The sequence below is a fragment of the Vulpes lagopus genome, chromosome 21 (genome assembly GCF_018345385.1).
Source record: "Vulpes lagopus strain Blue_001 chromosome 21, ASM1834538v1, whole genome shotgun sequence".
In the NCBI taxonomy this organism is placed as follows: domain Eukaryota; kingdom Metazoa; phylum Chordata; class Mammalia; order Carnivora; family Canidae; genus Vulpes; species Vulpes lagopus.
Window position 1 is genome coordinate 11,515,721 of NC_054844.1, and position 22,459 is coordinate 11,538,179.

Here is a 22,459-nt window from a genome sequence, read left to right on the forward strand (position 1 = left end):
AGGTGACTTGCCTGGTCTGTAAATTATATCTCAACAAAATCATACACACACACACACACACACACACACACACACACACACACAACTTGAAAAATAACATTACCTGAGATTTGAAACAAAAACAAAATTAAGAGAAAAATTTAGGGTTAAACCCAACATATGTGCTTTAATTCATTCTGGAGAAAGCACTGAAATGTCTGAAAGCTAGGAAAATTGAAGTAGGGAAAAATAGAAAAATATACTCAGGAAAACCAAACTGGAGGTCAGATCAAGTTAAGCCGAACACAATAAGGCACTGATCTTGTTTATAGGGGTAAGAGCACTGGGGTGTGACTTCTTCCATGTTCTGAATGTTTCTTGTTAGGAAGGAAGGAGAAGCCACACAGACCAGTCATACCTCCCTTCCCTGGAAGTGATCTCATCTCTAATAAGTGAGTATAAAGAACAACAACACAATTTTTCCTGATTATAAAAGTAATATATTTAAGATGATATAAAAGTACAAAGAAGGGGGGAAGAGAATCAATCTTGCACTAATATTTGGTAGAGCTCTCTCCCATGCGTGTTGTTTCAGAGTTAAGTTCATACAATACGCACAATTTTGTATCATTTTTTTAAACTGACAATCAACATTTTCCATTATTAGTCAAAACCCTTATAAATACCATTTTCAATCAGAAGAATAAACCATCATTTATTTAACTAAATTCCTGATACAGGGAATTTATCTTTTCAATCTTTTGCTATTGATAAAAACAAAACGTTGCAAAGAAAATTTTGAACATAGGTGTTTGGTTATATTCCAGATTGTTTTCTTGAAATTTAGTAATCTTATGGTTAAAAGATATGAAAGTGTTTAAGGATCTTTATAGTGCTTTCCAAAAATGTAATATAAACTTATTTGTGAATAACAATGCAGTGACTGTGTCCACCTCACCACACAATATCAGTGCTTTCCAAAGTATCTCCCTTTCTCCTTCTGGGAAAGAATTCTCACCACGTTATTTATGACAGTAAAAATGGGAGGAAAAGTAAACTCCCAAATATAGTGGAAAAGTTAAGTAGATCTTACTGTTTTTCAGTAATGAGAATGGAGGGTTATCAAAGAATACGAAGTGGGAGGGACACCTGGTGGCTCAGTGGTTGAGCATCTGCCTCCCACTTAGGGCGTGATCCTAGGGTCCTGGGATCGAGTCTCCCATCCAGCTCCCTGCGAGGAGCCTGCTTCTCCCTCTGCCTGTGTCTCTGCCTCTCTCTTTCTCTCTGTGTCTTTCATGAATAAATAAATAAAATCTTAAAAAAAAAAAAAGACTACGAAGTGGGAAAGAGAAGTGATTTCTACAAAATTCTTAAATGAAATGACCTGTATGCCACACAACAGACTGTGAGGTCGGATGATACAAAAGCATATCAGCATTGATGATGTCTGTGCTGGGAGATCACAGGTGATTTTGGTGTTTTGTTTGCTCCTTTCCATATTTTCCAAACTGCTGACACTGGCAATTTGTGACTCTTAAAGCTTTTTTAAGTTCATTGATTTAAAGAGTGAACCCCTTAAGTAAATTAACTCTCAGTGGATATTCTTGTAGAAAATAGGAAAGGTGGAGATCTATGGAAACCAAGAGAAGCCAGTGTAAGGAGGTCTGCTGTTCCAGCTCCCAGCTCCAGCCCTACTGTTTCTGGGTGCACTTTGTGTGGGGGCTGTGACTGGCACTCACTTCCTCATTGTTACAGGGAAGCTGTCAGATGACCTCTATGTGCTAATGTCCCTAAGTCTGTGTTCCTCGAGAGTGCCACCCTGGGACTGTGTTGCCACCATCTAACGAGCATTAACAATTGATGGCACATAAGGCAAGCATCCAAGGGAGTTCTACAATTCCTGCCAAGCACAGAAGGAGAGGGTGAATCTGGATAATGCTTGCACTTGGGAATCGAAACGCAATCCTGGCTTCAAGGAAAGCCCCCCAGATTGCAAAGTTCTTGAACAGAAAGCAAAATACATCCAATATCCCTGCCCCCATGTCTGTGATTTTCCACTACCATTCTCTACCGTGACCTCTGATTTGTCCAGCAGCCTACTGGACTTCACACTAAGAGCAAAGCTAAAATGGGAGGAAAGAGGTCTTGTGAAGAACAGTAGGGTTGACAGAAAATTCAGAGTCAGTGGTATAGTCTGGGCTTCCGGGCTGGTAAACTGTTCCTAATGACTCACTCACTGGTCAGGCGTTAACAGCAAACTGAATTACTGTGGACTTAGAGCTAGAATGTTAGCAATGTAACCCTCAATTTGAAGAGCTCAGATGATGCTGGAATGCATTTGTAACCAAGTAAGGAAAGCTCCTTTTGCCCTGGATGAAAAATTAGTGGCAGTTGGTTAGGAAGGATGGGAAGTCACGTTGACTGTATTATTTTCCTTCCCAGGTTCTCATCATAACATCTCTGGATGGTTCTTGCATACCTATTATGAAGAAGCAGCCAGAATTCCCCTTTCAGCCAGCAGGGACTCAGGAGAGTCTGTTTAGCAGAGTTAGACCAGTACACCAGTCAGCTCTTACCTCAATAAGGCTACATAATAAACCACCCCCAAAACTCAGTGGCTCAGAACAACAAGGATTTAGTCTCGTACTCACAAATCTGCAAGACTGACTGTGATTCAGCTGATCTAAGCTAGGTGAGGCGAGGCTGGGGAGCTCCACTTCAGGCTGCATTTCAGCTATACTTGGCTCCAGACTGTGGATACAGCTATAGGCATGTAGGTTTATTTTGGGGCCCCGGCTGACTGGGCACCAGCTACCTGGAGGAAGTCCTTCTAGTGGTAGATTATTGATACATAAAAAGAGCAGCCTGAATGCACAGGCTTTTTTCAAGCTTCTGGCAAGTCCCATCCGTTAATAATCTCTTTGGCCAAACCCAAAGTTTACGGGCAGGAATCAACCATGAAGCCCACAGCAAGGGTGCTGATGATTAATCAATCATCTCTGAATGCTGTGGAGGAGTGAGAACAATAATTCAATTTTCCACTGTGATGATTTAACCTCCATGTATCAACCCATTCTTCTTTCTCTGGTTACTTCTGGTTTTATCCTCTGGCTTCCCAGACAATGTTTGTGCCCTACAGGTCAGTATTATCCACCCAAATGGAACAGGAACAACTTTTCTTTTGGAAGGCCCATTCTTCCGTGTGTCAAGACATCTCCATTACTTGGAAAGGGCTATGATTACGCAAAATGATGGAGTATGCAGGACTTAGAACCAAAAAGGAGTAAGGGGAGGAAGTTGATTCAGTGATTTGGACTAGAAATAATACTCCAATTACTTTCAACCAAAACATCCCCAGCAAAGAATGTTCACCTGAATCCCTTTTTCTTATTTTTACTATTTTATCACAGAGGTAATAAATGCTCATTATGGAAAAAATTTAATCTGGTGAGCAGAAAACACAACCACCCATATTTCCATCAGTCATAGTAGGCCACACTGTTCAAATATTTTAGACTAGGCAACTTCAGAGCACCAGAAATCAAGGTGACAATACCCAAGCAATGTAGTGAAAATATTAAGGCCCTGGATCCTGGCCACATGGACACCAGAAGTTCTTCTTCTTGTCCCTTTACTACAGATGCCTAGGTGAGTCCTCTCTTCCAGACTTTTCTCAATGCTTACAGTATAGAAGCAGACACCATATATACTATGCACATATACTATACATTTACATACACACCTTTTTTTTTTTTTTGCAAAAATAAGATCACCTCTTACACATAGTTTTAACCTTCTTATTTGACATATCAGTGTAGTCTATCAACAAAGTGTATCAACAGAATATCTATGTAATCATTTTCAATGTTGCCTGGTATTTCATTTATGAATTACCATAAATTATCAGTGCTTCTTTGATGGAAGTTTAGGTTATTTCCAATTTTTCAAAATTACTTTCTACATGCATAATAACCCACATCACCTCATATACAAACTAAAGCATTTCTTTTCATTTTCAGATCTAAGAAATCTAAGAAGTGCCTTTATTGACAATAAATAGAACCACCCTTGTGGTGTTACAATGTGGGCAGCAAGAAAGGAAATAGTGTGGTTGAGTGGAGATTAGTCATTTTTGAAAGAGCACGTATGTTCATTTTACATATTGATTGCAATCCACTCAAAAGTTTATAGATGCAGGTTAGTTCCAAGAACACAGCTTAAGTTTTAAATCAGCATTAAGCACTCCTAAATTCAGATTCATCTCAGCCTCTCGGGTTTGCCAACCAGCCTGGAGACAAAACAAGGCCAGACTCCCTGGCAGCCTCTTGGCAATCCTGCCCTTGAAGTCATTTCTGGAAGGGCAAAGGAGCCCCAAGGACTCTTGTACCACTAGGACAGAAGTGTCACCAGCAACTCAGCCCATTTCCATCACCGTAGTGGGGAGAGTAGCCCAGGCATTATTACATTGGTCAGGAATAGCTCAAAGCCAGGAGCAAGCCGGCTGATTACAAACTAAGCCAGGGATTCAAGGGGAAGGCTTTTGGAGGAAATAAGCCAACAAAACAGCACCAGACACTGAGGGATCATTCCTTCTCCAACTCTACTCCCCAAGAGATATCAAGTTGACACAGCCTAAAGTAGGCATGGAAGGTGCTTACTGCTATGACACAGAATCCTTTTAGCACTGGAAGAATTTGCTCTTCCCTCAACCCTACTTTTCCCCAGATTTATTTTCACTCCATCCCATGGTAAACCAAGATTGTCCAGCATATTTACCTGGATAAACATGTCTATCCAAAAGACTGCGGTGCCATTCAGAACCAAGGAGGCACAATGCTCCCATTAATCTATTTTATTACCTTAGATAAAACCCCTGACCTTCTTACTTTGGAATGTGAGGTCAGGATAAAAGATTCTTGGAATGGTAGAACCAAGAGGACCATGGAGATTTTGTGCACTACCCTCATCCTTCAGTGAGCAAATCGAGGCCTCAGAGATAGTGAGTGACCTGTCTGTCCATTGCCCAGCAGAGTGGATGGCAAAGCCTAAGACTCTTGCCCCCCAACCACTCTGTCCAGACTCCAAGCTGATCCTCTTGCCAATCCCCCCCCAGTAGTAACAGCCTTTTTTGCCTGAATGCCTCCCAGGGATGTCAAGAAGACAAATTACTCTCTAGCTGTATGGCTCTTGAGTCCTTTGGATAAACTTACTGCATGTCAGTGTGCCTGGCAGGCCCCCATGGAAACTAAAGCTGGGAAGAAATGAAGCAGCCCTTGGTTGCTTTGGCTAGCACCTTTGACAGAACAATCGCCCCCAATCCTTTGCCCTCTAGACACCCTAACAGGTAAATGTGAGGCCTTATACAGAGTTAAATCTTATATATCAGTTAGGCTAAAAGAACAGTTAATTTCATATGATAAACTTTACAGGAATAGAACACATGCTACAAGACAGCAAGAACAAAAGAACAGGCTAGATGCATAGATTTTTTAGAAAACTTAAGCCATGGAGGAACAAAAAAAAATTTTTTTCTTCAAAGAAAATTTGGGGGCAGGGGAATGAAATATATGCAAAGCTTATTTTTAGTGCCCTTTACAGATATAAAGTCATGCTGTTCGTTTAGGAACATAGAAATGCATTATGTATAACTTGTTTCACTCATAAAATTATCATGTTTTGTATATTGATATATTTAGACATTGGGAGAGCTGAAAAAGAGTTGTATGATTTCTTTCCCGGTTGTTTTCTTGGGCAAAGGGAGTTGGGAGTTTTTTTTGTTTGTTTTTTTTATGTTTTTTTTTTAAGTCCTCAGTGGGAAAACTTATCAGGATTTTCAGAAACTTTTCAGAAATTTTACAGATTTTACAGGGTCTTTATTTCTCTAAAACTCACTATTTCAAGTCTTCGAGTTCTCAAGTCGTTCAATTTACATGTGTTCAACCAACCTGCTCTATCAAAAGATTAGCACAATCTGGCTTCGTTATGGTGACCTAGTGTGGAACTTTAGAAAGTCCATTTTGGCAGTCCCACAAATCTGGAATTCACTTGGTCCTTCAAGGCAAATCTCTCCCATCCTTCCCAAGGTGTAAATATCTAAAGCACATTTCTGGAAAGGAACCAGAAGAGACCAGGAGTCATTTAGTTTAGACTCTACACAAGCATAAATCCTCTCTATATGAAGTCTACAAAAATTGACTATCCCTTGCTTTTCTCAGAGCCAATAGCCTAAGAGCCTTTATGACTTACAGGTCATACAGGTATGATTATCTGATCAATTTCTGTCTTCCTCATTAGATTGCAGGTGTCATCAGGGCAAGAATCAAACCTTCTTTGCTGACTATTTTCTCCTCAGCAACTAGCAGTGGTAGGCAGATGACAGTAAATGTGTGCTCACCACCTTCCGAGAGACCTCTTATGATTAGAATTTCCTTCTGGGGATCCCTGGGTGGCGCAGCGGTTTGGCGCCTGCCTTCGGCCCAGGGCGCGATCCTGGAGACCCGGGATCGAATCCCACGTCAGGCTCCCGGTGCATGGAGCCTGCTTCTCCCTCTGCCTGTGTCTCTCTCTCTCTCTCTCTCTGTGTGTGTGACTATCATAGATAAATAAAAAATTAAAAAAAAAAAAGAATTTCCTTCTGTACATTGAACTCATATTACTCTACTTATAACAGGTACTCACTGGCTAGACTGCTACTCCAGGTCTATCCAAACCCTTCATAAGACAACACTTCAAATATGTGAAAATCCTGTGTCATTGCCAGCTCTTCCTTCCTCTAAGCTAAAGACGCTCAGTACCTTCAGCTGTTCAATAAGTGGCACAAGTTTTTAGTACTTTTGTTATCTTGGATGCTCTTCTCTGAATATTTTACTGCTCTGGTTCTATAGACCCATGTAGTTAACAGGGAAGGGGGACAGTTATTGGAATAGAGGTTACTGACATATTCAGTGTTCTCCTCCAAGAAATGGTTTCAAGTCCAGGACTACCCTGGAACTCTATAAGGTTCTTCCTCAGAAAGCTAATTGGCCACCAAGACTGCTAGTTGACTCCCAAAATACATTCTCCTCTTCCTCTATGGCAAAACACCCCTGACTTGTAGCTGGACAAATAGCTGCCTATAATAAAGGCTATGTTTCTTGGCCACGTGTGCAACTGTTACCATATGAAAACATTCTTGTTAATGAATTGAGTAGGAATGCGTTGGACAGCCTTTGAACACCTGCTCTAAGAGATAGCATATCTGCATTCTTTCCCCAGGTTCTTTACATTTCTTCTATTTTTGTTTCCTAGAACATGGGTGACACCACCTTGAACTATGAGCCCAAGGTCTCACATAGCTGAGCAATAAGATAGAGAGATTCTGGGTCCCTGACATGAAGAAATGTTCTGGACTAAGACTTTTATGTCAGAAAGAGAAATGACCTGCTGTCATGTATAAACCACTATTATCCTGGTTTGTTTGGGGGTTTTTTGTCACACGTAGTCAAATCTAGTCTTAACTGAGGGTCTATGGCTTGGTCCTCAACCTTATCTAAGTAGATTTGTTACTGAAGCAGAATATAATGTAACTAAACACAACATTGCAAGCTGATAACTTTCCCAGCATTTGCTACCTTGCTAAGTGTGGGGAGAGAGATAATACAGTATGACACCCTTTCTCAGACGGTATCTATGGCTTAACTGGAAAGAGCTTCTAAGAGCTGACCCTCTTGCCTAGAAAAAACAACAATAACAACAAACCTAACACCAAGAAAAAAATGGAAGCGGTGCCAGCATACATGAGGAAAGCATAGATATGTTGCAAAAGAGGATATGGTATTTTTCCTCTTCTCCTCCCATCTAAGTTTTGTGATCTAATGGCTGATTTCAAAATTACTTAATGAGTCAATAACATAGCCTTCAGCTAGAGTAAGCCACTCAACAGAACTTGGAAGACCTGTAGAGGTGTTCATACAGAGGTCACTGAGAAGGTGAGCAGCAGGAACACCACATTGCTGAGTATGCCAATAAGGCCAAGACAAATACCAGCTTAGAAGACTCCTCATCTTCATGGTAGAGGTGATGGGCCCTCCAAAGACTGGAATTTCAGCTTCCCTGTGCCATTTCCTGATTTAATGTCAGTCATTTGGTATTTCGGGTTAAGATTAAACCTCTATTGCAAAACCACAAAAATGGCAAACGTATTTGGAAGAGGCTAATTAGCAGGTTACAGTAGCTCCATATTTGAAAATATTCCCAAGTATTATGCCCCCATTTAAAATGCAAAAAAGTCACAAGAGATCATCATTCTCCACTAATACTGAGAACAAGCTAGAGAAACCACTAATGATAGCTTTCAAACTCATCAGAGAGCTGAGGACACAAATCTAAACAAAGTAAATTCCAGAAAGTGATAAACACTTCCCAGGAAACAAGAGACTATGGCTTCTTTCATTGCTGGCACAGTAAAGAGGAGGACTCTGCCATCACTCTCTCTCAAACTTTTTATAAACTTTTAGCTATTTGTGAGCTAACTTGACCGATGAGAATACCAAGTTCCAGTCACAGAGCAAGGTGGCACCTACTTACCTTCTCCACAGGCCTTCACTGAGTGGAGGGGGATAGTCAGCAAAAAAGCTAGGGGCAAGGCAAGAGACCTGAGAGAGATCCACGCATCAGTCCCACTTCCTACCCCAGAAAAAGGCACTGAGCCTTTTCAAGGGCAAAGCAGCAGCCTGCTAAAGGCTGAGAGCAGGGCTAGAGAGCTGAGGGAATGCATCCAAGGAACACTCAGACTCACCAAGTGCTCTGAAGGCCATGTGCTCCTAAAGTTGGAGGTCAGTTGGAGAGCTGGAAGGAATTCCTCTCAAGTTCCACAGGCCTTCACTGACTGCAAGGCAGACTTTTTCTCAAGGCTGGAGACAACAGGAGAAAAAGAAAGCAATACCTCTGAGTCACGGGAGCCTTTACCAACTGGACTTCACTGGCCTTTCTGAAGACTGAGGGAAGTACAGGAGACCCAAGGAATCCCTGAGAAATACTGAGTCTTCACCAAGGGCACTGTCCAGGGCAGTGAAGCCAGGTGAAGAGAGATCTCCTGAGGAACTGAAAGCCAAAGCAATAGACAGCAAGGAAGATTCCCAGACATACACAAATCTGGTAGCTTTTATATATATTTTATATATTATAGACTATAAGGAAATGGGAGTCTACCAGTGTTCCAAAACTGAGCACTTCTGAAAGGAAAGTCCTGCTTTTGCTCTAATCCTGGAGGAAAAGGTGACTTGAATCTAAGTAAAACCACAGCACAGCCCAGACCCAGTTCAGCTAGACTAGATCAACCCTGCCCCCACTCCAGTGGTGTGACAATATGAATAATTAACGTTCCCTCTGATTGGTACCAACCCTCACACCCTCATCTGTTATATATGTCTTCCTTTTTTTTTTTAAGATTTTGTTTGTTTGAGAGAGAGAGAGAGAGCACACTAGAGAGAGCAAGCACGAGCTGGGGGCAGAGGGAGAGGGAGAAGCAGAGTTACTGAGCAGGGAGCCTAACGTAGGGCTCGATCCCAGGACCCTGGGACCATGACGCGAGCCAAAGTTAGACACTTAACCAACTGAGCCACTCAGGTGCCCCTATATGTGTCTTCCTAAATGTGTTATACAACTATGAAACGAATCCCATATTTGCATTTCCCTTTCTCTTCTGATCACTATATCCATTCAGAGTCCTCTCTCTCAATGGTGATATTTTAAATCTAGGAGTGAGTTGGACATAGAAGACAGTCAAGAGGTAGATCCCTCAAAATATAGTGATCCATGGGTGGTTATCTGTGAATGGTGTGTCAATGGGTGACTTTTATTTTCTTCTTTGGTTTAGTATGTCTAAGGATTTCCCCTACAAAAACTAGTATTGCATGGGTAGTTTTTAAATGTGTAAGAGAGATAAACTTAGGACATAAAAAATATCTTTTGACAAAGGACAAAGGTAAACAAAATCAAAATCAAATAATAGCCAGGTCCTATAGGTTCTAATCACAAGGATAACACATTTTCCCTTTTTTCTATTTTCTTTTTATTGCATATACATGAGAAGATGGATATTAGCTGAACAATTGAGCAAACATTTCACAATATATGTAAATCAAACTATCATCTTGTATGTCTTAAACTTATACAGTGAAGTATGTCAATCATTCCTCAATAAAATTGGAACAAAATTAAAAACAAAATAAAGGTGAAGAAGAAGAAAAATGGCAGCTGGGAAAAATGTCTGCAACACCATAATGATTCATATTCAACTCAATACAATAGAACAGGCAATGCCCACATGAAGTCCAAATGGCCAATAAACATGAAAAGATGCTTATCCTCACTGGTAGGAAGGGAAACGCAAAATCAAGTAATAAGGAGATGCCATTTTTCCCACCCTTCAGATTGATAATTTTTTTAATTTCTTAATTAAAAACCTATAATATTCTGTGCTAGCAAGCACTCACACATTGCCATTGGAATGGGAATTGCTACATTTTTTAGAAAGCAAGCTGGCCATAGCTTTTATTTATTTATTTTTAAAGCTTTTATTTAGGGATGACTGGGTGGCACAGTGGTTGAGTATCTGCCTTTGGCTCAGGTTATGTTCCTGGGTCCTGGGATCGAGCCCCAAATCAGGCTCCCCATTGGGGAGCCTGATTCTCTCTCTGCCTATGTCTCTGCCTCTCTCTCTGTGTCTCTCATGAATAAATAAATAAAATCTTAGGGAAAAAATTAAAAAATAAAGATTTTGTTCATTTATTTGAGAGAGAGAGAGCATGAGCAGAGGAAAAAGCAGACTCCCCACTGTGGAGGCAGACTCGGGATTGGATCCCAGGCCTCCGAGATTATGATCTGAGCCAAAATCATATGCTCAACCAACTGAACCACCCAGGAGCCCTTAGCCATAGCTTTTAAAAATTTGCATACTTGTAACCTTTGACCCAGCAACCCCCACTCTAGGAATAGAGCCTGTGAAGGTGGGGAAGATGAATACTAGTTTATAATGGTCTACTTAAAAGAATACTTATTTCAGCATTATTTCTACAGGTGAAAATCTTGAAACTTCCTGAATATCCATCAAATAGAGATTGAGTAAGTGTTGGTAGATTTATACTGTGGACTACTATGAAGCTGTTAAAAAGTGTGGCTTGGCTATTTAGATCTGGAGGGATATCCATAGCAAATTATTATGTGAGAAAAACAAGTTGCCTAGAATGGTATACAGTGTGATCCTTAATTTTTAAAAGTCAGAATAACATATTCCTGTGTTAACTTGGGGAAGTTGTAAAAAGCTACACAGCAGGTCATCATCGGTTACTGAGAGGAGCAGAGGTATAAATGCAAAGACACTGAAAGAGATGCTTATTTTTTTTCCTTCTTTATATTATTTTACTAGTTACAGAGAACATGTGTGAATTTTCTCATTTTGGAAATGGAATTTAATAGACGATTTTAAAAACTGAAGAATATGCACCATGCATTCTTACCTCTCTGGAGCAATGGAAACTCAAGATTAGTGATAGAATGAAATGATCTTTTTCTGGGATGATTTATGGCTAATAAGTTTCTTCAGGTAGCCTGATTGTCAGGCTGATCTTTTGATAGATGATATTTTAATGCTTTTATTTCTTGAAAAAAAGTGATGGTCTAGTCATTCCATCTTGAGGCTCACTGGACATAGCATCTCTGTCTAAGTCATGTGATCACACACAGCCTGATAATTCCAGGAAGGCTGTGTTATGGTTTTCTGAGAAGGAGTTGTCAATACTTGGCAAGAAAGAAGGGATGTTCCCAAAAGTGAACATGGGATGGAGATTTGAGAACCATTCAGATAAGATCTTAGCTCCTCCCTTTCTAGCACCAGTCCCCTTGGTTGCACCACCATCGTTCATTGGATCAAACAGCTGTACAATTGATAAGGATTTAAAGTGTCCTGAGTTTGCCTATTGTGCTTCCCTGTAGCTCTTCTAAAGATGCCAACAACTGCCATATGGCCATTAGTTAGAAAGGTCTTTATAGCTGCCATAAAGTGGAACTTGGCATCAAGAATCTAACGAAGAGATAAGAAATCAAAAGAAATTCTAGTTAAAGTCTGCTCAGTGTCTGTGTGGGAAATATATATATATATATATGTGGGCCTAAAAGTGGTCAAGCCTCTCTCAAAACTACAGAATACTCAGGGAAAACAGCGATATTGTTCTGTTTCTTTCCCAGGAATAGGGAGCAAAAATCACTTTCCTCTGCTTTGTAGTAATCACCAAATTAAATGGCCCAAGACTTTTTTATTAGCCAACCAGGAAGCAGAACCACTGCCAGATTCCTGCTTGATAAAATCATTCTCTATATTGTGGCTCCTATGCCTTTCATCTGGGGATAGAGATTTGAAGGAAAGAAAAAGCATAGAACTTTACTGGTCTAGGAATGGTTAGATGCTAAAATGGGAGCCTCTGATGAGTCACTAAGCACCCGCTGGGAGAGAAAGATCATTTAAAACCAATTTTTCTTATATGCTTGTTAGTTCCGGAAAACCCTTGCACCCATACTTCTCCCCATGTTTCAGAAGCACATTACAGGAGCACCTAGGTGGCTCAGTCAGTTAAGCATTGGCCTTCAGCTCAGGTCATGATCCCAGAGTCCTGGGATCCCACTCAGTGGGGAGTCTACTTCTCCTTCACCCCCCCCCCGATAATTTCTCTCTTTCTCTCCCAAATAAATAAATAAAATCTCTTTTTTTAATGTATCACATTATAAAATTGCTGCTCATACTAAACTTCTTTTCTAGGTAGTGTCAGGTGAAGGGAAGAGCAGGAGTTTGGATTAGCCCAGCTGCCAACCAGCCTTCAGGAAAGAGCCCATGCATCCTCTTCTACCCTACGTGTTCTGAACTTATCCCAGATAAGAAAGTCAGAGGATCTCCAAGAACAACAAAGGCCTAGAACTGGTGGCTCTGGGTTCACAAATAGACAACTGTGATTTGCATCCTTAACATTCATTCTCCCTTCTTCTGCCAAAAGTCCCAACTTTTTGTCAGAGGACCCACTTCTCCTTCAATCAAAGCATTCTATTCTTTGGCCACAATGAGCATATGATACAATGGCAATGAAATGAAATGGGACTTTTGCTGAGACTTCTGGGAAAGTGACCTGATGTCTTTTCTCCCCAAGGTTGAAGGTGGGAAGAAGTGAGGCCTGGAGCTTTGTAGTCATGACAACCCCAAAGGGAAAGCCTCTGAGAATGGAGCCTGATGAAGGCAAGCAGAGCCAGGGTGTGCACAGAGAGAATGGGAGTGTGATGACAGCAATGTGGTAACAAGTAGTCCCTGAAGACTGGGACTGTTGTATCAGTAATTCTTTTTGCTTACACCCTTTAGGGTCGGATTGTTTTTATCACTTGCAATAGAAGCATCGCTGATAAGACATGAGATGGCAAAAAGCCATGGGTCCATATGAGGACAGCCACGTGTTTCTTTTTTCCATTTAAAATTTCCATAAACTGCTTACTATTCACATCCCTGAGGAAGGTGTTACATTCTCACTTGGGGAAGGGACTCCTTCCAGTCTGGTTTGCCTTCTGTAAGAGATATTATTTTCCTGGACAAGAAATCTTGGTGGGAAGTCAAATGTGTTGTTTACTGTCATTTTAATTTTGTCCTTATTAATTATAATGCATCTCTCAATATTCAGAGAGTATTCAGTCAATCCATCATTGGCAGGAAGTTTGTTCTTCCCAGTCATACACAGAGTTTTGCTATGAGTCATCCACATTCTCATATGGCCCCCATGGTGACAATGACACACCATTGTACAATGGCTTATCCAAATCCTCCCTAGTCCTCCTGTGTGGTTTAATTAAATTGGCCAGTCTGCACCAGCCACTTAAAAAAGACAGTATATTCAGGGTTGCAAATAAAAAAGAGAAAATATAGAAAAGGTATTGTCATACTCTTCCACTCAGGACACAATGCAAAATGTTCTTCTAATCTAGTATTCCTTGATCAGGATACATGAAGCATGAAAGATGCTAATGACCCATCTGAAGTTATGACTTGGCCATTGACAGGCCACTGTTTCCTTTCTTTCTTCTTCCTTTCTTTCTCTCTCTTTCTTTCTTTTGCTTGTCTTCTTTTTTATGGAAGAGTTTATAAATATCAGGTTGGGTCTTAAAGTATCATCCAACCAAATAAGACAGGCACCAAAGCATTCACTCTAGCCAGGGCTCACAATTTTCAGGACAGTTTCACACCATCATGTTGGCTAGGAGATGGCCAACATCTGGAGGGTCCCGCTCTCCATGATCATGATATCAGAAAAGGGACTGACCTTTCATCGGATGGCTCCTTCATAGGATCCAAACACAGGCATTGAGAACTAATTGTTATTGGATACACTCATTTCTAATACTGAAGTTCCTGTGCCTCCAGGAAGAGAATTTTTGGTGGAGCCAGGTCTCTATAAGTAGGACAAAATAACTGCTAAATGAGTCACCACTGATTTCAAAACCAAACTGGACTTCTTATCTATGAGAGACATGATCAGGATGGCTTTTCCTTCACCTTTCTCCAAGGGCTAAAGTCTAATAATATTCTGTGGAAAAATTCCTGGTCTGTGTAACTTGGTCTAATCTCCCAAACAGATACTTATGCTCCTTTTTCCATACTTTCTCAAGATAAGACTATCACAAACAGAACTTAAATCTCACACACACTGGAAAGGTGGCAGGTGAGGATGCATAAGAGGACAAAAGGGTCCCAATGCAACTTACTGGCTTTAATTATAGGAGAACATGCTCTGGAGGAGTAAACTCACATCTCCCTCATGAGAGGATGGAGCACTTGATGTCTTGCAGCTGAATATGTGATTACATTACATGAGAGCACATGGAAAGAATAAATCCAAATAATGACATAAAAGAAAATAAAGCACTATTAACAAAAAAATCTGAGAAATTAGAGCTGATGAGCAGCAACACACCAATAACTAAAACAGACTCCTTTCCAAAATCAGGAATCATTGCATCAGTTACATAGGATAACTTGTTTAAAAAAAATTTTAAAAGTTGAGGGAATCAGAAGTTAGTTATTTTCTTAAACTCTAGAATTAGGTCAAGGACTCTGGCTCTACTTTTTAACGATGTCCACTAAAGTGTGTGTGTGTGTGTGTGTGTGTGCGTGCGTGTCTGTGTGTGTAACAGCATTGACAGTACAAGCAAATAAGCCAAGGCAGAAATTCAGAATTCTAAGACCTATCTGAGATAAGTCAATCTTGTGTCATTCTTTTCATTTAGGAAATAATAATTAAGTTAATGAAAATACAGCAAAAGTATTAAGATATATCCTATTTTTAAAAATTGTAACATTTTTAGGGGCACCTGGGTGGCTCAATTGGTTAAATACCTGCCTTCAGCTCAGGTTGTGGTCCTGGCATCCTGGGATCGAGCCCCAATTTGGGCTCCCTACTCAGGCCCTCCCCTCCCCACCTTGCTTGTACTCTTTCTCACAAATAAATAAATAAATAAATAAATAAATAAATAAATTCTTTTTAAAAAAAAACTATAACATTTTTAACAATCACATATATTCTAGATTATTCAACTATGGAATTTATTATGCTTACCATGATATTATTTTATAAGGTTTATCTAATATCTACCCCCAAAATGTGTACTATTACTCCCATTTTTGCAGAGGGGGAGTTAAGAGGTTACATGGCCAGGATTCAAACCCACATCTTTCTGACTCCAATAGTCTTGGTCAATTATACACTGTTGCTTCTTTCCAAAGTATTTCAATCTGGTTTAGAAAACCCCAGCCCAGGGGTACCTGGATGGCTCAGATGGTTAAGTGGCAAACTCTTGGTTTCTACTCAGGTCAGGCAGGGTTTCAGGGTGATGAGATAGAGCTCCATGTCAGGCTCTGCCCTTAGCATGGAGTCTCCTAGGTATCCTCTCCCTCCCCTTCTGCTCCTCTCACCCCCCACTGCCCACCTCCCTGCTCAAATAAATAAATTTAAAAAATATTTTAAAAACAAAGAAAAAGAGAGGCACCTGGGTGACTCAGTGGTTGAGCCTCTGCCTTTGGCCCAGGTCATGGTCCCAGGGTCCTGGGATCAAGTCTCACATTGGACTCTGTACAGGAAGCTGCTTCTCCCTCTGTCAATGTCCCTATCTCTCTGTATCTCCCATGAATAAATAAATAATATCTTAAAAAGCAAGAAAGAAAGAGAAAAGAAAAGAAAAGAAAAGAAAAGAAAAGAAAAGAAAAGAAAAGAAAAGAAAAGAAAAAAAAGAAGAAAAGAAAGAAAAATCCAGCCCATTAGGGCTCAGGGAAGAATCTAGGATTCCACATGACTCATGGCCTCATGAAGAAGGAAGGACTTTTCTCTTACCTGGGGCTCCCAAAGAAGAACCTCACCAGCCTGATGGTGACTACAAGACTACACTGACTGCAATGCTGTCAGGCCCACTTGCAACTGCTGGAGGAATCCTGGTCCTGCTCCCATTCTGAATATACTCCAGCCTAACCATCTACCTTCAGCCTCTAGTATTCCCTCATGGCTTCCTGAATGGCCAGACTTTTCCATAGTATTTGCCTCTTGTTCAAAGCATCCTTGTTACTCTTTAAGGCGAATCTACCTTGCTTCTGTTCTGACATCCTCATCTTGGTTTCCCCTTCCTAATGTTCCCTTTCCCTGGGTTGCTTTGACAAGTTAGCAGCAATTCCAACCCAAATTAACTGCCCCCACCTGCATTAAGTCTTTATGTTCACAAGTAACATCCACCAAACTCCCACCTCACCCTCCCAAGGTCCATGCTGGCTCATTCTGGGTGCTGGGTTAAGATCATAATCCAACTTGTTTCCTCTTTGTCTCCAACATCCAAGAAGTTTTGTAATGATGTAATAAAACAAATGAGAAATTATAGCCTTATGATTAAAGTTTAATGTCTATTTATTAAAGAGCTATGAGAGTATTCAGATTAAAACAATAATGAAATGTAAAATAAAAACAATAAAGATGAATAATAAAATCAACAGATATTACCCTAACATCAATAAGCAAGCAATTGTAACAAAAAAATAAATAAAATGAGATCATATCAAAGGCAATAATTCACTAAGAGGAAGAGAAGGGGTACATTTAAGTAGAAGTAATGATAAGTAATAAGCTCTTGGATCATTTAATAATCCAATTAATGAGGAAAAGTGAATCATAGGAATATACTGAGAATACATTTAAATTTCTTGCTGATTTGACACAGGATACTGGCATGGATGATGATGACATAAAATTAATAATGTACCAGAAAAATGAGGATGGATGTGATCAATTCAAAGAGTATCTAAGATGGAAACTTACAAGAAAACCGCAAATGCCCTGAAATCTTCCAGCTCCTATATGAAAGAAACATGATAGTGATTTGCCAATTTCAGCAATGCTAAACATTTTCTTGGCTTTACTAATCACAAGTTGTGAAGCTGGAAGAAATTTTTCTAAGTGATCAGTAATAAAAATAAATTCTTTCATTAACTGTGCTAGATAAAAGACCGAATAATCTTCCTGTTTACTCTGTAGAAAATATCACAAAACTGTTGTTAGGTGAAAACACAGGATATATAGCAAAAATAAATGTTTAAATAGTATTATAAAGGCAAGTAGTTACTAAAAATATTTTGATGATTTCTATTCTCATTCTAAACAAATATTCACTTTTCATTCTTAATTTTGCATTCTTTTACTCAAAATTTACTCCAAAAATTGTCAAAGTTTCAGCCCTGCAAACCCTGGATCCATCCTCACAATGGGATCTTGGGTTTGTCCCTCCCTCCCTCTTACTCGAACTCAGGGCCAACCTTCTTTCTGACAGACAGAGCGTGTCCAGGACAGAACCAGAGCATGGTAGAATGGAAATTCTACCCGAAAGTCATACAGATTTGTTCACTAACAGCTATAGAGCCCGTGAAATAGAGTACTCAGATTCCAGGGACTGCTGTGCTCACATCACCTGTGAACTCCACAGGTATAAAAGCTAGAGAGAACTTATTCAACTTTTTTTTAATTATTCAGTTTTTTCAGATGTAAATATTCTGCTGGCACATGTTAGCAGAGTAAACACAGGGCTTCCCTTCCTGCCTATTGAAAACACAGGTGAACTCACATACTTGGGGCAGGTCTGGCAATCTTCTCAGTCTAATGTGGAGGATGTTATTTATTTGGACTATGGTCTCCTTTGTAAGAAAAAGCTCTTCGTGCCTTGAATAAGCATTTGTTGGTACATTAGACAAAATAAAACCAACCAAAACTAAAATTGTTTCACTACAGAAATTGTTATCCTTTTATTTCATTATTTCCTTGGTTCTTATTTGCCTGGGGTTAGAGCTCAAGGAGTTGTCTATAATATTTAATCAAATTTAAAATGCAAAGCTTTAACCCAAAACTTTAGTTCTAATTTCTCTGTTCCATCAATGTGTTTTTAACATCAATCCAAGTATATTCAGCAAACCCTGGTTGAGAGCCTGCCAGTGGGATGCTCTGTAGGACACTGTGCTGGGCACTGGGAGATATAGAGATGAGGACTACAGATGCTCTCCACAAACATGTGTCAAGGTGAGAAATGCTGCTCTCGTGATAAGATCAAACTGTTGAGAAAAAAGAGAGGAAGGAGCAATTAATCCTGCCTGCACCAACTGGGAAAAGAAAAGTGGTTTAAAAGTGTGGTTTGTGGCTCCCATGGGCTCCAGAGAAGTCACTGGGTGTTTGCTGGGACAGCAGAGAGTCAAGGAACCGGGCTCTAGAACTCCCATTATTGCTTTAACCAAAGTACATCTCCTTGCATCTGTCTTAATGGTTGGAAGTCTGCACTCAACTTCTTTGGCAAAAATCTTCTGCTTTTAAAAAATAATTCTTTGGGAGGTGGGTCGGGGGATAGGGTAACTGGGTGACAGGGATTAAGGAGAGAAGGTGATGAGATGAACACTGGGTGTTATACTATATGTTGGCAAATTGAATTTAAATAACATTTTAAAAATAAATAAATAGGGATCCCTGGGTGGCTCAGCAGTTTGACACCTGCCTTTGGCCCAGGGCGCGATCCTGGAGTCCTGGGATCGAGTCCCACGTCAAGCTCCCGGCGTGGAGCCTGCTTCTCCCTCCTCCTATGTCTCTACCTCTCTCTTTCTATGTCTGTCATAAATAAATAAATAAATCTTTTTTAAAAATAAAAATAAAAATAAATAAATAAAAATAATTCTTTTAGGGGCACCTGGGTGGCTCAGTCAGTTGAGCGTCCATTCTTGGTTTTGGCTCAGGGTCCTGGGATCATAGCCCACAACAGGCTCTGTGCTCAGCAAGGAGTCTACCTGAAGATTTTCTCTCTCCCTCTGCCCCTTACCCAACTTGCGTTCTCTCGCTCTCTCTCTCTCTCTCTCAAATAAATAAGTAAATATTTAAAAAATAATAATAGTAAAAATAAAATTTAAATTTAAAATACAATGAAAAAATAATTCTTTTAAACTACTAAATAAGATGTTATTTGATCTGAGATTTGAAGGTTATAGAATTTATCCAACTAGAGGTCAATCCTGTGGCTTTAGCTCCCTTCAGATGTTAAAATTTCTAAACCTACATAGTTAATCCTAAACTTTCTCCTAATTCTAGTATTCTCCTTTTTTGATTCATCCTCTCTTCTCAATATCACATTTGAGAACTTTTGATGGCTCCGCATTGCCTACTAGACAAAGTTCAAAGTATGAAATCCTTCCTAATCAGGTCCCAAATGTCTTCCAAAATCAATTTTCCTCCACTTACCCAAAGATACTGTCGAGAGGCAATCTCCATAGGTCTCTCACATTTCTGCACTTCTTACAAACAGAAGGACTAGCAAATTTTGTTTCAGGTATCTTTTCAAGAATGTGTAGTGAGCAGCTTTGGAAAACAGAGGTACAGATTGCCTCTGAATGGAGAGAAAGTTTGTTTGCTTTTCAGTACAATAAAGACAATTATCTCCCTCCAGGACAAAGGTTGGGCAATTGGCTTGCAGTCCATTATAAAAGACTGGAGTTTCCTAAGCTTGGATTTCCTCATCTGTGACACAAACCCACCAAGTGTAACTTCCATCTGGGGCACTCTACATTGCCAAGTGGGACTTGGGGAAAAAAAAAAAAAGGAAAGCCAGTGCAACAATGAAGCTCATGATTCTTGTTATTCTGGGAGGAATAAAATCCTTGATCTCTGACTCAGGAATCTCATGTCTTTTGCCAGCATCCATGTAACTCTGGCTGGTAGCTGGTAGCTTACAGGCAATATAAAACCTCAGACCCTTCACAGTTCTTGAAAGGCCCCCATATCAGAATAAACTAAGTTATCGTACAGTAGCAAGTGTCCCACAAATCCCAGTGGCTTACAACAGAGGTTTGTCTCTTGTTCATCCTTATGTCCTTAGCAGATCACTGGTAGCTCGGCCTCCATTGTCAACAGTAAGCCTCATATTAGGACACAGTCTGACAAAGCATCTACTCTCTGGAACGTTGTAAATGGTCAAAGAAAAAGTGAATGTGGCAAAGAAGGCAATTAACTTTTAAATCTTCCACACAGAAGTAACAGACATCCCTCTGCTTACTTCCATTGGCCACATCTAAACCTAAGCCTGGTGGAAAGTGCAAAGCTACCACACGGAAAAGGAAAGAAAGGTGGGATATTGCAAAATACACCTAACGATTCCTAAAGCATCCTGGTTCCATCCACAACAGATGACTGGTCTTTATACAAATCTGTATCACTCTTCTGCTCCTGGGTATTTGCATATGCAATGTCTTCTTCCCAAAATGTGCTGATTCTCCCTGCTTCTTCACCCCTTCCCACACCTCATATTATCTGGAAAACTACTATTTTCAACACCTAGCTCAAATAGTACCTCATTTCTGAAGCTTTCTCTGACCACTCCTCACCCAGAAAAATATCTTGCTTCCTTGGGTTCCTTCCATAAACCAAGATTTCTTGAGGATAGTGGATAGGTCTGAGATTTTTATTTACCTTTGTGCAAACCTAACATAATTTCAATTAAAATTTTTCTGAGGATTTCCACTCCTTGAGATTAAAAACAAAACCAAAATCCTTAACACCCCCACAGAGCCCACACAGTCTGCCCATCCCCAGCTGCTTATACCGTACTCTCTATTACTCTCCACTTTCAGTCCCACATCTTTGCCTCTGCCTGAAACCCCTTGCCTCATTTAATCAATCCTTCATCCCCCCAGATCGGAGCAGAAGTACGGCTTCCTTGAGGAAGTCTTCCCCCAATGTAGGTCAACTCTACCCATTATCTGTTCTCATAGCACTATGGGCTTCTTCATAGCACTCAGCATAAACTGGCAACTAACAGTTATTTGTATCACTATCTTACTGTGTTTCTCTCCACATTCAAACTTAAGATGTAAATTCATGAGGGCATGAATCCTATTCAGCTTTGCCCATCATCAGATCTCTGGTATTTGGTATATTGTCTACCACATAGTAAGACTCAATAAATTACAGAGTGAGTGAATCAATGAATGAATGAATATAAGATACTCAATGTATGTGTGATGGATTGAAAAACTCCAAGTAGAGGGGACAACAATAAAAAACAAACAAAAACATATATGGTCTGCAGAACAAGTTTTCTTACAAATGACAAGAACAGCAGGAGTGGCAAACTAAACTTCACATGAATCTTCCAACAAACATTTCATCTCAATTGAGAATCTGAATTGTGAAAGATCAACTCAGTAGATCCTCAATTTTCAGGGGAACTTAAGGATAAAATCTCATTATTCTTCAACTATTGTCTCTGATGCTTTAAACAAGCAGAAACCTCCCAAGCCTGTTATTATCATCATTTCACATATATTTGGTGATTTACCATTTACAAAGCATCTTCCCTTATGCTGTCATATTTAACATTAAGTGACCCTAATAACCAAGATTAAAGTCATAGGAGCTGACTTTGACATCTTTGCCAAACTTTCCAATATATCTGTGGAATAACAGGATGGCAGGTAGGGCAGGAAAGAAGTCCAAGAAAAGCAAGAAAAGTGGAGGGCAGAGGCACAGAGAGGGAGATCAGAAGATAGAGAATCAAAGGAAGTGGTCACAGGAGGAAGGGTTTAGTCTATACTGAGTATGTGTGTCCCTGCAAAATTCTTATATTGAAATCCTCCCCCCCAAGGTGATGGTATTGAGAGGTGGGGCCTTTGAAAGGTAATTAGGTCCTGAGGGTGGAACCATCATGAATGGGATTAGCATTTCGTAAAAGGGATCCCACAGAGCTCTGTTTTTCCCTCTGTGAGGACACAGAAAGAAGTCCTCGGCAGTTTGTAACCTAGAAGACAGTCCTTGTCAGAGTCCAACCATCCTGGCACCCCAGTCCTGGGCTTCCAGCCTCCAGAGCTGTGAGAAATAAATAAATAGTCATTAAGCCACCCAGTCTACAGTCATTT

General features: G+C 40.1%; 1 long non-coding RNA gene across 5 annotated transcripts in view; it reads right to left on the reverse strand.

Annotated features, from left to right (window-relative positions):
- LOC121479688 overlaps positions 1-22,459 on the reverse strand; it is a 59,519-nt gene that overhangs the window by 16,031 nt on the left and 21,029 nt on the right. For 4 of the 5 annotated variants that reach the window (XR_005984800.1, XR_005984797.1, XR_005984798.1 and 1 more), the window contains one exon: positions 8,756-8,870. This is a non-coding gene — a long non-coding RNA (uncharacterized LOC121479688). Of the gene's footprint in view, positions 1-8,755; positions 8,871-19,790; positions 19,930-22,459 lie in introns of those variants that run through there. The other variant, XR_005984796.1, reaches the window with a different exon arrangement.